The following is a 14,686-nucleotide window of genomic DNA, read 5'->3' on the forward strand; positions in this document are numbered from 1 at the left end:
AGATATCTATGAGAATAAATCAGGCTGGTGTACAGTTTTTCAGCAACCTTCAGGGGCTCAAATGTTCAACATTGCTGGTTTAAGGCCAATGGAGTTTGGCCTAACTGTTCTTTTTCTTTTCTAGCCACACAGCTTCTTTTCTAACCTACACAACTTCAGAATTGCTCTCAGTCATAAGGAGGAAAGTTACAATATAGCTGGTAAGGCATTTAAGCTTGATTTTATTAAGAGCTGATTACTACAATGTACCTTAGCAAAGAGACTTTGCTAGTAATAGTGTCACTCATTCTCATGGGCATATTGATAACACCAAGACTCTTTACATCCTGCCTAGAAGTAAACAGATGTGCACACCGCCCTCAATGCAGCTAGTCCTGGATCTGTCTTTAAAATCAGGAAGAAGTCAGAAGTCAGAACTAGAAAAAGCAATGATCAAATCAAACCCCACAAAAAATGAAGGACTATATTATGAAAGAATCACAGAATGTTCTGAATTGGAATAGACCCACAAGGACCATCAAGTCCAACTCTTGGTGCTGTACTGGACCATACCAAGAATCACACCCTGTGTCCACGTTTAAACTCTGTCAGGCTTGATACTGTGACCACTTCCCTGGGGAGCCTGTTCCAGTGCTTAACCACCCTCTGGTTGAAGAAGCTTTTCCTAATATCCAGCCTAAACCTCCCCTGACACAAGTTCAGGCCATTCCTTTGGACCCTCTCACTGGTCACCGCAGAGAAGAAATCAATGTCTGTCCCCCTCTTTCCCTCAGGAGGAAGTTGTAACTGCAACGAGGTTTCCCCTCAATCTCCTCCAGGCTGCACAGACCAAGTAACCCCAGTCTCTCCTTGTAAGCTTTCCTCTCAAGGCCCTTCACCATCTCTTTTTTTCCTTCATTTGGATGCTCTCTAATAGCTCCATATTTTTTTTACATTTTAGTGCCCAGCACTGCACACAGGACTCGAGGTGAGACTGCTTCAGTGCAGAGCAGAGCAGGACAATCCCCTCCCTTGCCCGGCTGTCAGTGCTGTGCCTGGTGCACCCCAGGACAAGGCTGGCTGTCCTGGCTGCCAGAACCCTGCTGACTCATGGTCAACTTGCCATCAACCAGGACCCCCAGGTCCCTTTCATGATGATGCTCTCCAGCATCTCATTCCCCAGTCTGTCTGTACATCCAGGGACAAAGCAAATCAATTCAGAATTAAAGTCCATCTAATTTAAGTTAGGTTGTTCACAGTATTCAAAGACAATACTTTGAATACTCAGTTTAATTCACTGAAACAGTATTATTGTGAATGAAGGCTATTCAATTAGTAAAATAGATTTTGATTATACTCAGTTAAGGATCAAGGTAGTCATGATCAAGGAAGAGATTTCTAAGTGTATGAATATTATGATTGCAAATATCTTACTTGAGATTGTCACTAGTGATCATTTTTGAGATCCTGTTGAAATGGTTAGCGGTGCCTGTATAGCTGTCAGAGATCCCTGAGTCTCCCAGAGGCTGGAAGCAGAATATTTCCTACCTTTTTCTTGATGTTCCTGAAGGACACTGGCAACATTTTCTCTCTGAAGTGTAGTCTTACTAATATACATACACACAAAAAAAAATCTAGAGAACTGTATCTCCAAATAAAGTAGTGCTTATTTCCTCTATGAAACACCCCAAATATAAGCCTTTAAAGTAAATTTCCCTTTTGCCCACCATGTTGTCCCCTCCTCTTAAATCCTTCTTTCCAGCTCAGGCACTTTCAGAAGTTTTTGTAGTTGAAACAACTTAAATGGAGACATCTACGATTTGATTTCTAGTCCTGCAGGCGGGTCTCTGTCTTCTTAAGCACTTGCAAATTGTTGAACTCTGAAGTCCTCATCAGCTCCTATGTTTAGGTGTATCTCCAACAATATCCTAGCACTTAGAAGATGTGGATGCCCACCAAACTGGTTTATGTGGTAGGGTCTTCAGGAAGAAAAGCCAGTCATAAGCAGCAAAATGGTGTCATGACATGCTACAGACATGTCCCCCTCAGCAGAAGTGTCCCAGAGAACAGCAATATTTGAAATGTCTCTATATTGTTGATTGTCCTGCCTGTTCCAATCTGTACAATGTTTTAAAGGGGGAAATAATTTGAAGATCAAAATATTTCGAAGCTCAAAATATTTCATGGTTCTTCCCCAAAAGGTTCTTAAAAGGCTAAAAAACACCAATGAGTAATGAGATACAAGGAGAGGTCATCAAATTAAGGGAAAACTCTTGTGAAGAGAATAAATAAGGGGTAGGAATAAATTCTAATTTTTCACAATGCAGGGAGGTCACAGCAACAGAGGACTCTCAAAAAAAGAGTAAAACATTTACATTTCTGAGGAATATGTGGGTTTTTTTAAGTAGTTCTACAGATCCACAACTTTGATTATAATTATGCCTCATCTCTGACGCATTTTGAGTGAATAGTTAGCCTCAGAAGGTTAATATCATGTAGGTTATTTGCCAGTCAATGGTAAGAAAAGCTTAGCCATCTTTTGTTCAAGTTCATTTAATTTTTTGGAGCCTAAGATTTCCCTCAGAAAACTGCAAAATAAGCAATGGCAGCCAATTATTCAAGTTAAGTGGGCAGTAAGAATGCATCATTTACTTTTTAGCCTTCATTAAATCTGGGCCAACTGTCTCTCAGAGGTGGCACAAAAGGTATTGCCTAGCAAAGGATAGCAAGCAAGGAAGAAAAGGTAAAGACAGACCCAGTTATCCTATGGCCAGCTTGGAAACAAAATCTATTCACATATGGGAAGATTTTAATGATTACAGAGGATATTTGGGTAACAAATTACAGTTGACTTACTTTTGGAAAGGGTGGCCTTATTTCAAAGGATGAACAAAACATCACTGTTAAGAGCTCTGAATTTAGCCTATATTAATATACTGCTTTATTGCAAGAGACTGGGCAAATTAGGACAAAAAAAACAAAACCAAAAAAACCCCAAAAAACAAAAACAAAAAACAACAACAACAACAACAACAACAAAACAAAAAAACACAAACAAAGAAAAACCAAAACCAAAACCCACAAACCCTGTTGATGTGGGGTTTTTTTCCTTTCTTTTTAATGTTTAAAAAATATTTTTATTTTTGTAATAAAACCCATTTTGGCTGAAAGATCAACCAAATTTCATCAACACAAGATTTTAGCTTTTGAAATATTTCTCTCAGTCATGTACAAAAATTAAAACAAAAAACAAACAAACAAAAAAAACCTAGTAGAAATTAGTTGCAGCTGGCTTTCAGAATTATTTAAATACTTTAAAGGCCCACAAATTCCAAAAAAACCCCCACATTTTATGTTCTTACGAGGAATGAAAAAAAAAAAAAAGCACAGTATTACAATCAAATATACAGAAAGTGTATAGTTAATGTTTTACATGCAAATATACTTCAATGTGTTAATTTTTTTTTTGTTGTTTTTTGACTGGTTAATAAAGCAGCTTCAGATTTCTCTTGTGGTAGTTAAGCTTGATTTGATATATTGATAAAGAGATTTCAGAGATGGCTCTCTGATCTGAGATCCCCATAAACAGGAATGGTACCTGGGGTTTCTTCAGGTATATATGATCATAAAACTGGAATCAAATCTAGAAAATTATGTCAAAGAAACAAAAAATCCATTTACATCTTCTCGCTGTTTGGCTGACAGCAAAATATTAATCTGTTTTCCACTTATTCCACAATGTCAAATAATATTTTGTTTTGCAATCAAATTAATTTCTGAGAATAGTCACAATGGTCACTGGAAAATAAGGGATGCCAAATGTTTGAATGTTAGTCTTGTGCCTGTAAAAGTTAATGTTCTTCCACCTGTTAATAACAGGAAAGATATATTATGGAGAGTTAATGTAATTAAAGAGCAAAACAAATGGTATCTTCAGTGAGAAAATTACCTGTAGCTGTTGAATCCTAGAGCATAGATTAAGTCTTGTCCATATAGAGGACACTATTCCAGCAAACTTGGATGCCTAAAATTAAATACTGCTCATGTTGACTCAGCTGCTCAGCCAGAAGCAGGGGCAAAAGCTTTCTAATGAAACCAGGTCCAGGTCAGAAAATGCTTGCAAGAATAATTTCTAGGCATTTCAGGCAAGAATATGAATTTGAGACTTTGCTCTGCAGATCTCTGATCATTCAGTGCTGTGATGTCTTTGCTCTTTTGCAGGTCCAGGATATTTTTAGGTTGTTGCACTGTCTTTCCTGTCTGCAGAGGCTGGTGCCTGCTGTGGTCCCTCTATACGTGTGGAGGATTGGCGCATTCTAGTTGCCTTTAAGAAAAAATCTGCCATTGGAGGTTGGAAGATGTAGAATTTAGTTTGTGTATTTGCAGTATAGCCTGGGCATTGTGTGGTATAGTTTTTCTTACAAAGATGATGACTTCCATTTGTTTGTAGTTTTGAGCTCTGGGTCAGGTGAGTTGCAGAGTCTGACCTTGCCTGGGTCTGACCTTGCTGCCAGCTGAAGACACCTAAAAAAGAAGATTATGTAGAAAAATGTAGGATAGCCAGCAGTTTGATAAAGCTGGAAAAGAGGCATCATGCAGCATGAGTGAAGACCTAGTACAGACAAAAACACGTGAATTGCTTTTCTTTTGAAGTGGCACAAAACCACAGCCAACAGCCCAGCTTTCCCTGTTCCCCTGCTGCCCCTTCTTTTTGTAACAAAGAATAGCTACTGCTGAATCCTCTGTTTACAAAATGCATTCAGTAATCTGACCCCATTGCTAAGAAATTAAGATTGTAAATTACTAATGAACTGTGTGCTTGGCCTCTTGCAAACTCACTTGATCTCTCCTCACACTCAAGGGGAAGCTGTATAGCTGTGGGTAGAACAGAGCTGAGCCTAAGACAGGAATGAGCACAAACAAAGCATCTGTGGCCAAAAATAACTTGTGTTTGCCTGCCAAGGAAATCATGAACAGCATGATACCACAGAAAGGAAGAAACAGCCTGGTTTTGGCATTAAAAAGGCAAAACAAAAGAAGATGCTTAGCAGAACTATAATAGTTTTCATAGGATGTGATGTTTTTCATGCCTGTGACTCCTCTATGTCTATTGGAAACAGAGGCTCAGTAGCTGATGCTTCAGGGGCAGCCATTAACCTGTGTATTCTCTGCTAGCCGTGTTTGACAGTTGTCTACTTAGAGTTATCAAAGCCATGCCTTGATAAAATCCTTAAAATCCTTAAAAATCCTGTTATCAAATCACACACAAGGTAGTGGGCTTCTCTCTCGCTTCCTTGTTATTAATGAAGATGATGTTGCTGAGATGAAAGACAGTTCTTTGCTGATATACACATGTTTTGTGCAATTAGTGTCCTGTCCTGATAGTTCTGGAATGAGTACCATAAAAATCATTCATGCTATGAAGAAAAAAGAACTTTATTTTGTCACTTGTCATCATGTGTAATGGTGAGAGTCAACCAATACAATTAACACTGGATTTCTTTTTATCATGTAAATCCAAGCTAATCCTGTTCCAGAACCCTGTTTCCAATTAGGAAACAGTGAATCAAAATATGATAATTTCTATGCTGCAGTGATGCCTCTAGGGTTATTTTGTCATTTGATCTGCTTTTATGATGGACCATATGCCTCCAGCTCTCATTCATTTTAATGAGAGAATAATTTCACATGGTCAAGGTTTTATCTCCCTTTGTCTGTTCCCCACTTTGTGCTTTAGAAGAAGCTTTTCTCTCAACAGGTTTCATATATATTCTGTGATAACATATAGAATCTGTGCACAAGTACCCTCACTATTCCATTTGATACCAGGGATTATGTGCAAATAAAACATTTATTAGGAGCCTGAGGCTTGATTACTTCCTCTACTTTTGTTTTTATTTTTCTTTTTTTTTTTCCTTTCCCCCACTTTCAGCTTCAGGTGCAGTTCCAGGAAAGAGACACAGGTGATCCATAAGGCAGCAGGACTGAACTTTAGCAATCCTCTGTTTGAAAATAAATGCTTTGGGTAAAGGATGTCATCTAACAAAAAGAACCCCCAAAAAACTGCAGAAAAGTCATGGTACCCACTGGTTTAGACATTTGAGAGTGTGAATTATTTAATGCTTAATAAAACATAGAGATGTTAAAAAAAAAAAAAAAAAGTATCATGGCAGAGGCACTACTGTATTACAAAATATTTCCTCATGGAAGTCCAGCATGAAGGATCAAAATGCTGCAGCCAGAAAAGCCAACGAATCTTTTGGCCAGGGCTTTGAGAGTTGCCAATCTGGAAGCAGAAATAGGAAACCTGTATTATCAGAAGTACTGAATGTTCACCATTCCTATAAGGTGAATGGGAGTTAAAATAGCTGCTGGTAATCTTTTAAAACCCTGAATTGTTAAAGAAGGTCTTTAGAAAGTGCTACAAAAGCATGAGTAAATGGAAAAAGAAGTTAATAAAATGATAAGAAATCTTTTTTAAAAGAGCCAGGTATAGTTTATCTATCAGTCTCTCACCTCCAGACTTGTTGCATTATTTTGGTGTAAATCACTGTGCAACTCAACTCAATCTACAGCTTTATACTACATGAGGAGGCAGTCCAATCTTGGAATCAGTGCTTTGTACTTAATTTAAGTGGATCTTTAAATATAAAGTCTCTCTGCTCATACTAGTGTTTTCCTTTGGGCAGAGAAATTACAACCCCTATGTGAGAGACAATTATTCTACTCCAGTGAGTTCTTTCCTTTCATCACCCCCCCTCACAAAGCACTTACTGTCTGGAAGTCGAAAGCATGTTCCCACCCAGTTTCTTACCCCTAAATGAGGAAAAAAATGTGAATATGCTGTGATTCTGTTTTGACCTACCACACATGGTCTAAAGGGTCAGTTAACATTAGCCTTGGGTGGACTAACTTTCAGATGAAAATAAGTGCTTCCAATCAGTGCCTGCCTTAGAGTGGAGAATGTGGAAAGTTGGTTTTATAAGCATACAACAAATTGAAATGAGTCTTTTGGTGTTTTCTCTGTATGTGAAGAGCCTGCTCCTGATGGAAATTTTTCCCATTATTTTTGAATTACTCATATTCTGTTTATATTCATTAGATCATCCTCCACAAAGCCTGAAAATGACTACCAGTAATTTGCTGGCATGTACACAATATTAATCGAATGCTTCACAATGTGTTTTGGTGTTTTTACTGTCTCTTTCGGAAAGGAGTAGAACCCCATACATATCTGCTTGTATTCAACTTTATCTGAGATATTCACAAGTCCTAAGGGAAAGAATTGGCTTACAAAAACAGGATAAGAAGCTTGACAAGGGCATTCAGAGGTAGCATTTCCCTAGACTACTCCCAGAGCTGTTCACACATTTTATTTATTTTAGGATGGAGAAGCTTGTTTAATTTCCTCTGTGGGAAGGAAAAAAAAAAAAAAAAAAAAGGCAAAATAATCAGTAAAGGAGGTAAGAAGTTTAAACCCCACCAGTTCACTTTAGTTTGAAATAAACCACTTCTAATTATGGGCAAAATGTGGCTTTTGAACAGGAAGAAGGAAAGAAGGAAGAAGGAAAAAAATCCTACCACAAAACTATCTATGGTGAGCCTGCTCCCAGACCACTCTCACATTGCAGAAGAAATTGTTGTATACCTTGGTAATAGTAAGGATTTATTCCGAGTTTGGCAGGTTGATGTAACCCACTGTTAAGTAGGCAAGGTGTACTAGTTATTGAATGTCTAGAAAATCGAGCAGATTCCGTCTTCTCTTGGCAGCTACATCTGCATTCATTAATTTTCAGGCTGTGCCTTTCAGCGGGCGACTTGATAATGCCTCCATCAAGTGGTGCAACTGCTTCATTGCAGGCGTTTGGTACCTCCAGCCAGGGAAACCAGCATCTCAGTTTTGGCTGAGATGTATTTGGCTCATCTTGTGGACAATGAACTCTGCCAATAGCTTTCACAGGACAGTTGTTCAGAGATAAAAAAATTTCATTACCGCTAAAAGGCCAACATTCATTGTATGAATCCAAAGGATTTAGAAGAGTGTGAGAGGATCTTAGATGCATCTCAGAGGGTGCCAGAAGTTATATTAAAGATAGATGTTCATTACATGTCTCTTGTTATTTTTTTTCTGGAAGTAAGAGAAACAGTTCTGTTTTATGTTAACATTGGATTTATTTCCTCATACAATGGAATAACCTCAGAACTTCTCTTTTGGCTGAAAAATGAGGAAACAATGCATTTTGAGATATTAGGGATGAAAAATGCCTTTATGCTGCCTAGAAAATGGCCTCAAAGGCTTTTGTTCTTTTTTTGTTCTTCAGCTATAAAAATGCATATAACTGAATATACTGGATATGGTATTTGGTCACCTTGCACAGCTTTTTCATAATAGTTTATTAATTAAATGCCTGCCACATCAAGAAAATATTGTTCTGCATCTGATGGGATATAGAGTCAAACACAGCTAATGGAGAGCTAGGATTTGTAGACTTCAGAGCACTAGTATCTCTGTAGACAAATGTGCTGAGGGATGTGAACTGTCTCTTGCACCAACATGGGTATAACCTCTCTGCTAAGCTTAGGGCATATTTTTGAGGAAAACAAGCAAAACAACCAACCAACCAAACCCCCCTGTTCCCCCACACCCTCTGTCCCCCAAACAGCCAAACAACAAACCAAATCAAAACTATTATAAAATTAAAGGACTATCTAGTTGAAAAAGAAAAATATATTCTTTAAGCGTGTTATCCATTCTTTATGATAGAGAAACTCAGAAATTACAGATCTTGCATTATTTTCACTTGAACTCATTTGCAGTTTCAGAATTTATTACTTGTTTCTGTCCCTACTTTATCATGCTAAGATTGATGGTAAAATTTAGTTTTAACCTTGGCATTTGTTCTGTTCTTTTTCTAGGCATTATGTGGCATTATGAAGGCTACAATCTGTCACATATGATATTTTTTTTACTAAATTCTGTAAAAAATGTACTTTAGTAGCTAATAAAGCTTCACTGAAATATAAAAGTGATAAAACATTTTTCAAAACATACAATCACTGCAAAAGGAAAAGAGAAATCCATTCTAGGCTATTTCATAGCTTAAATAATCAGAAAAGTAGATATAAATGGATGGAGCAATATTGGAGTCCATATAGTCCTTTTTTAGTGGCAGTTTTAAGAATTCAAACATGCAATTTCATAGTTACTGTGAAATTACTTTCAAACTACTAAATAACAAAGCGACCTTCATAGATATTTTGTGTTAAGAAAAAAAATGCACAGTATTTCTTGGCTTCGTATAGCACCAGTTCTTTTCACACAAATTATTAACCAGAACAAACTGCATCCTCAGTTTCCTGAGAACCATTTATTTATTTATTTATTTCCTTCAGGTATTTAAATGGAATAGGCTGCTGTACATAATTTCTCACATTATCTATGTCAGTAAGATTCGTGAACCCAGTTGAAGAAATTACTCTGGGGAAAAATCCTGCATCGCTCATGTGGTGCAGTACGCCACAGTGAGGGACATTCCTATCAAGTCATGATGGAATCATACAGAAATGTATGTTGGAGAGGGTTTCTAGAGAATGTGGTTCATTTCTTTCTCTGAAATCTACTTCTCCAGTCCTCTAAAATCAGACCATCAGATTTATAAATCTGTCTTCTTGTCTACAGCTAATGTCCAGAATATCAGATTGATCTTTTCTGTGGAGCACAAGCCCTCCCCTCTTACTTGTTTTTGTCTGTCTTGAACAGCCTGCAACTGTCTATCGCAGTACTTGAGTCACATGAGTTATCCCACCAAATATCTGTACTTCCAAAGATAGTGTAATTCTGAGACTGCACATGGAGACTGCAAATTTCTTCTTTTTTATTTCCTAGAATATGAGTGTTGGCAGAAAGGCACTTGAGCGATTTGTCATCTGACCCTTTGCTCCTGCTCCCAAGATACTCTCAGCTTGTCCCTGGCTCTCTGCTTCTCTCCAAACTTTGGGCACCTCTCCCCAAATAACCTAGATGAAAGCCACTTCTGTAACTTAGTTACCCTATTAAAAAAAAAGTCATTGCATCTTTTTGATAGGTGAGTGTCATCTCTTTGCAGTAGACTGACTTAGAGGAATAATCAAGGAGGCCAAAACCCTGCTGGAAACAACATCTGTGCAGCCAGATGTGATATGTGTGATATACCTGCTTCTGCTTGTCCTTCCTTCTGACTGGAAGGTTATATTTACTATTTATAGTAGAAAATAACTTGAGGGAGTTGCCCCTTTGCTTCATCCCCTATGTTCTGAAGTTCTGTTTATTTATGTAGGTGTATTTTTTGTTCAATACTTAACTGAATCCAGTGTAATTATAATAAAAATACATTTTTATATCAAAGTCAAAATTAACAATCTGAGGATTTTCTGTATAATCATGTGAATCAGCCCACTGTTCTAGTGCCTTAATTGGGTTTATATTGTATTTCATTTTTATATTGGGTTTTGTACCCTCCTGTTCCCCTGGAAAATGTATCACGAGGTTGGTCCCTGCTCTGCCCTGCCCATCCTCCCAACACTGGAATGTAACCCAACTCTGTTCCGCTCCCATCTTGTCCCTCATTGGGCAGTGGCTTGTCCCTGCCTCTAGCCCCTTCCCCCTGGGTAAAAGCCCTGGGATGAGGGCGTGCTCTCTCTTGCACCGAGATGGGGACGGGGACCAGACTGAGCTCCAGACTCTGTGGGGGCAGGACCCCAGAATAAAGCCGTGATTCCTCCCCCGGACCAAGGGCAGACTCTTTCCTTTCGCCATCGACAGATAGAGAGAGCCACCCCAGCCCATAACTTTTTTTTTTTTTTTTTAAATTTTTTTTTTTAAATTTCTGTTATTTTATTGAATGGCTTTAATGAAAATCTGTTCTGTCAGAATTTCTCAATCCTACCTAAAGAGACAATAATAGGTCAAAAAAAAAAAAAAATAGGAAGCTTCATGAAATAAAATTCTTTGAATCAAACAACTCTTTGTTTCAAAGAAAAAAAAAAAAAACAAAAAACCCAAAAAAGAAAGACAGAAAAAAATAATAAAAAAAACAACCCACCCCCCTCCCCCCCCCAAAAAAAACCCCAACACTAAAAACCCAAAACAAACAACCAACCAAACAAAAAAACCCCAAAAGATTTCTGGGCATAGTTGCACTGCATTATTATTATGACTATATCAAAGAGAGGAACCTGAGATACTACATTTATGAATCATGTGGCTAGTCTCTCTCTGGGAGCCTCGGCTCCATTTTTGCTTCAGCTAGCGTGAGAGACAAACCACAGTTGGAAGGATTTTTTTCCTCAGGGCCCCAAAAATCCCAGGAGTAGCTGTGAACCTTTTCCTTTAGAGAGGGCAGGTCCCTGTCAATTGCAAAGGAAGTTCTGCACTTGATCCGTGGGGAAATCAGGGCTTTATTCAATGTTTCTTCTGTGGCCCTGCCCTCGCCTGGGTCAGGAGCTCAGTCCCTGCCCCCAAGCCAAGAGAGATTTCCTTGTCCTATTCTGGCCTATATCCAGGGGAAGGAGCCAAAGCCCGGGACAAGCCATTACCCAATCAGGGATAAGGTGGGAGTGGAACAGAGTTGGGTTACATTCCAGTGTGGGAGAATGGGAGGGGAAAAGGAGCAGGGACAAATTTCGGGATGATATATTTTCCAGGGGAATAGGAGGGTACAGAAGAAACCATTACAAAACCCAATATAAAAATGAAATACAACAGAAACCTAAATAATACACAACAACAGAATCACATGTACTTTTTATTTTATTTTTTTAAGTAAGGAACAATAGGAGTTTTTTATCTTTTCTGTCTTTAAGGATGAAAGTTAGCTAGCTGTCCGTGAAACTGTCCTTGAATACGGCAACAAGGGGATTCAGTAGCCTAAATATAATATTTGTTGCCATTTTAGACATTGGATGTATGTCCTCCAGAAGGATGTCTGTATCTCATAAATCTTGTGCTGTACCTGCAGGTCTCACATAGAGGTCATGGATAACTGGGTCATTCTCACACTCAAGTGCTGGAACTTTATGTGCTTGAAGATTTCCACCTTCAGCTACATTGATGGGGAATAAAGAGAAACGAGGAAATAAATGTACATATGAGAAAGAGCTGGAAAAAATGTCCTGCTCCTAATTTTAACCTCTACACATTTTTAAAGCGAATCAGAGATTTTGCTGTAATCCCTGGCCTTCAGTAGATAGGCTTTTATAAATAGCATCAAATATAATAGACATTAGCAGCAGCAATACAGGCTGGTTTCTCCCCTGAAACTAGATTGTCTCAATCTAAAGATGTTCTCTTTGTTATGCTTTCCTGATAGCTTTATGATATTAATACTTCAAAATCAGTGAAAACTGGCACTAAAAATGTAAAAGATGTGCTGATATTTGTGTTTTGGAATATATGGTAGCATCCGATTTTTTTTTTTTTTTTTTTTTTTTTTAAATTGACTACATTATTACCACTACCCAAATCAGCTGTAAAGTCAAAAATGGTATTGCATTCCAGAAGGTGTCAGTAGAGTATTAGAAAATAAAAATAAGGATTCTGTCGAAGCTCTATGGTATTAAAGACATTACAATGGTAGAAATGGCTGTTTTGCATGGTGATTTGTACAAAGAAAACATGCTCTATAACATGCATCTCTATGACATGCTTTTATGATAATTTTAAAGAAGATCTGATTTTTTGCACTTGCAGCTATTGAGTTAGCTATGAGATACTGAAATATATTCTGCTGAGAAAAAGGCCTCAGATCTAAGTATTAATGTGAAGCAAGGAAGCAACAGCATCCTCTGCAAAGATGGAAACAACGCTTCCACTGTGCTGAGGGCATAACCTGACAAGTTTAGGCTAGAGCATGAGAAACTTCCTACACAGTTTTATGTCACTGACAAGATCTATTATTGATCCAAGGGCCGTATCACAGCTTCAAAAGGAGTACGGAAATGTGGAGTTTTTGGTTTATGTTCCTCTGTTTCTACTCCTCTGTTAGTGGTAGCCTGGTCCTGTTCCCTCTCAACTCAGTGGAAGAATTCTAAAGGATTCTCTCATATGAAGCAGCTCACATGACACAATGCTACATTTATACACACATTTTAATAAATTATAACAGAGCAGATAACAAGATAACAAGAATGTTCAATTATTGTAACCATTTAGGAGTGAAATGTGCATTAAAAATGAGAACTAGAGAAAGATACAAGTGTCTTAGGGTGACCTTGCAAATTTTTTTGAGAGGCTTTTAATCTATATCATTGTGAAAGAAATGAGACTAAACTCAAGAAGGAATGTAACTGTTTGTCACAGTTAGTGTTTGCACACTGAAAAAATCACTCCATTTTAGTTTGTCTCTCTTCTTCTTAGTCAAGAACATGACTAGAGCTCAGTCTGTCATAATCAACAACACTAACGACAGCTAATTGTACTTCCCTTAAGTAAAGAGGGAGTGGTTGCACTGATGTTTTTAAGGATAAAATAATAGAAAATGTACGTATAATGGAAGTATATTCTGGTATTCTACTGAGATTGTATCATGTAACATCAAAAATATTAATTTGAACTTCAAGTCTACACTGGGGAAAAAGTATCTTATAAAGCCCTTTCAAGGGCTGTCACATATTCACCCCATTGGAACTCACTTTTTCTGCACACTAACTTCCCATAAATTCCCCAAGAGAAAAAACAATGCAAACAAATTGCCAGGTGTGATGTATGCTGCATCCCTTCCCAGATTCTTTTAGCGCTCTTGAAGAAAAATGGGACTAATATTGTCTTACAGGCAGTCTCCTGGCTCCTCAAGGCTGGTTACAGTGGTTATCCCTTAAGCAGGCTGGGCAAGAAGGGAGGGCTCTCATTCTCTTCCAGGACCACTGTGAAGCCAGTTGATATTGATGGTGATTAGAGACCATCTCACTGCAGTACTGATTGTAACAGTATTGCAGTACTAATCCCAGCTAAGGGCATCCTAACTACTGGAACTATTTTTTACCTTTTTAGACTTGAGTCAGTTTTAGTTGTTAAGGTATCCTATGATTCAATCTCTAAGCTTTTCTTAGTTATGAAGAAGGGTTAATCAAATAATTCAAATGTAATGAAAATGAAATTCTCACCTTAATGTGATTTCAGAACCTCTTAATTAATCATAAAATATAGGGGGTTTTATGTAAATATCTTCTGTCACTTTTATATTTTGCTAGGGAAAATGGCAGGTGACAATACAGGATAGGCATGGAATGAATTTAAAGTAAATTATGGACTGTAAAAGACACAGCAGAGTGAGGCTACACAATTAGGTCCTTATAGTTTTTTATCTTAGAATTAAGCCAAAAATAATTCATCCAGGCATGATGAACCATGTCACTGTTTTACCTTCCATGCTCATGTTATGAATTTGGCCATTGAAAATAATGTTTGTTTATGATCACGCTTTAAAAAAAATCACAGTAGTCCAAAGGCATTCAATGTAACAAATACCTGCTTATAAGGCTAAAATTAAAATGTTATGAGAGTATTTCCATGTTTAAAGTACATCAATCTCTTCCGTACCATTGATCTCAACATGACTTCTTTCAAATATTAGAGATTTTCTTCGTTATTCCTCTCTAGAAATTTTACAATAAAGAAAGATCACATTATGAGAAGTTTTATTGGTTGTCACGTATCTTAAGCAACTTGTTT

Source organism: Hirundo rustica, chromosome 2 (assembly GCF_015227805.2).
Source record: "Hirundo rustica isolate bHirRus1 chromosome 2, bHirRus1.pri.v3, whole genome shotgun sequence".
Taxonomy (NCBI): domain Eukaryota; kingdom Metazoa; phylum Chordata; class Aves; order Passeriformes; family Hirundinidae; genus Hirundo; species Hirundo rustica.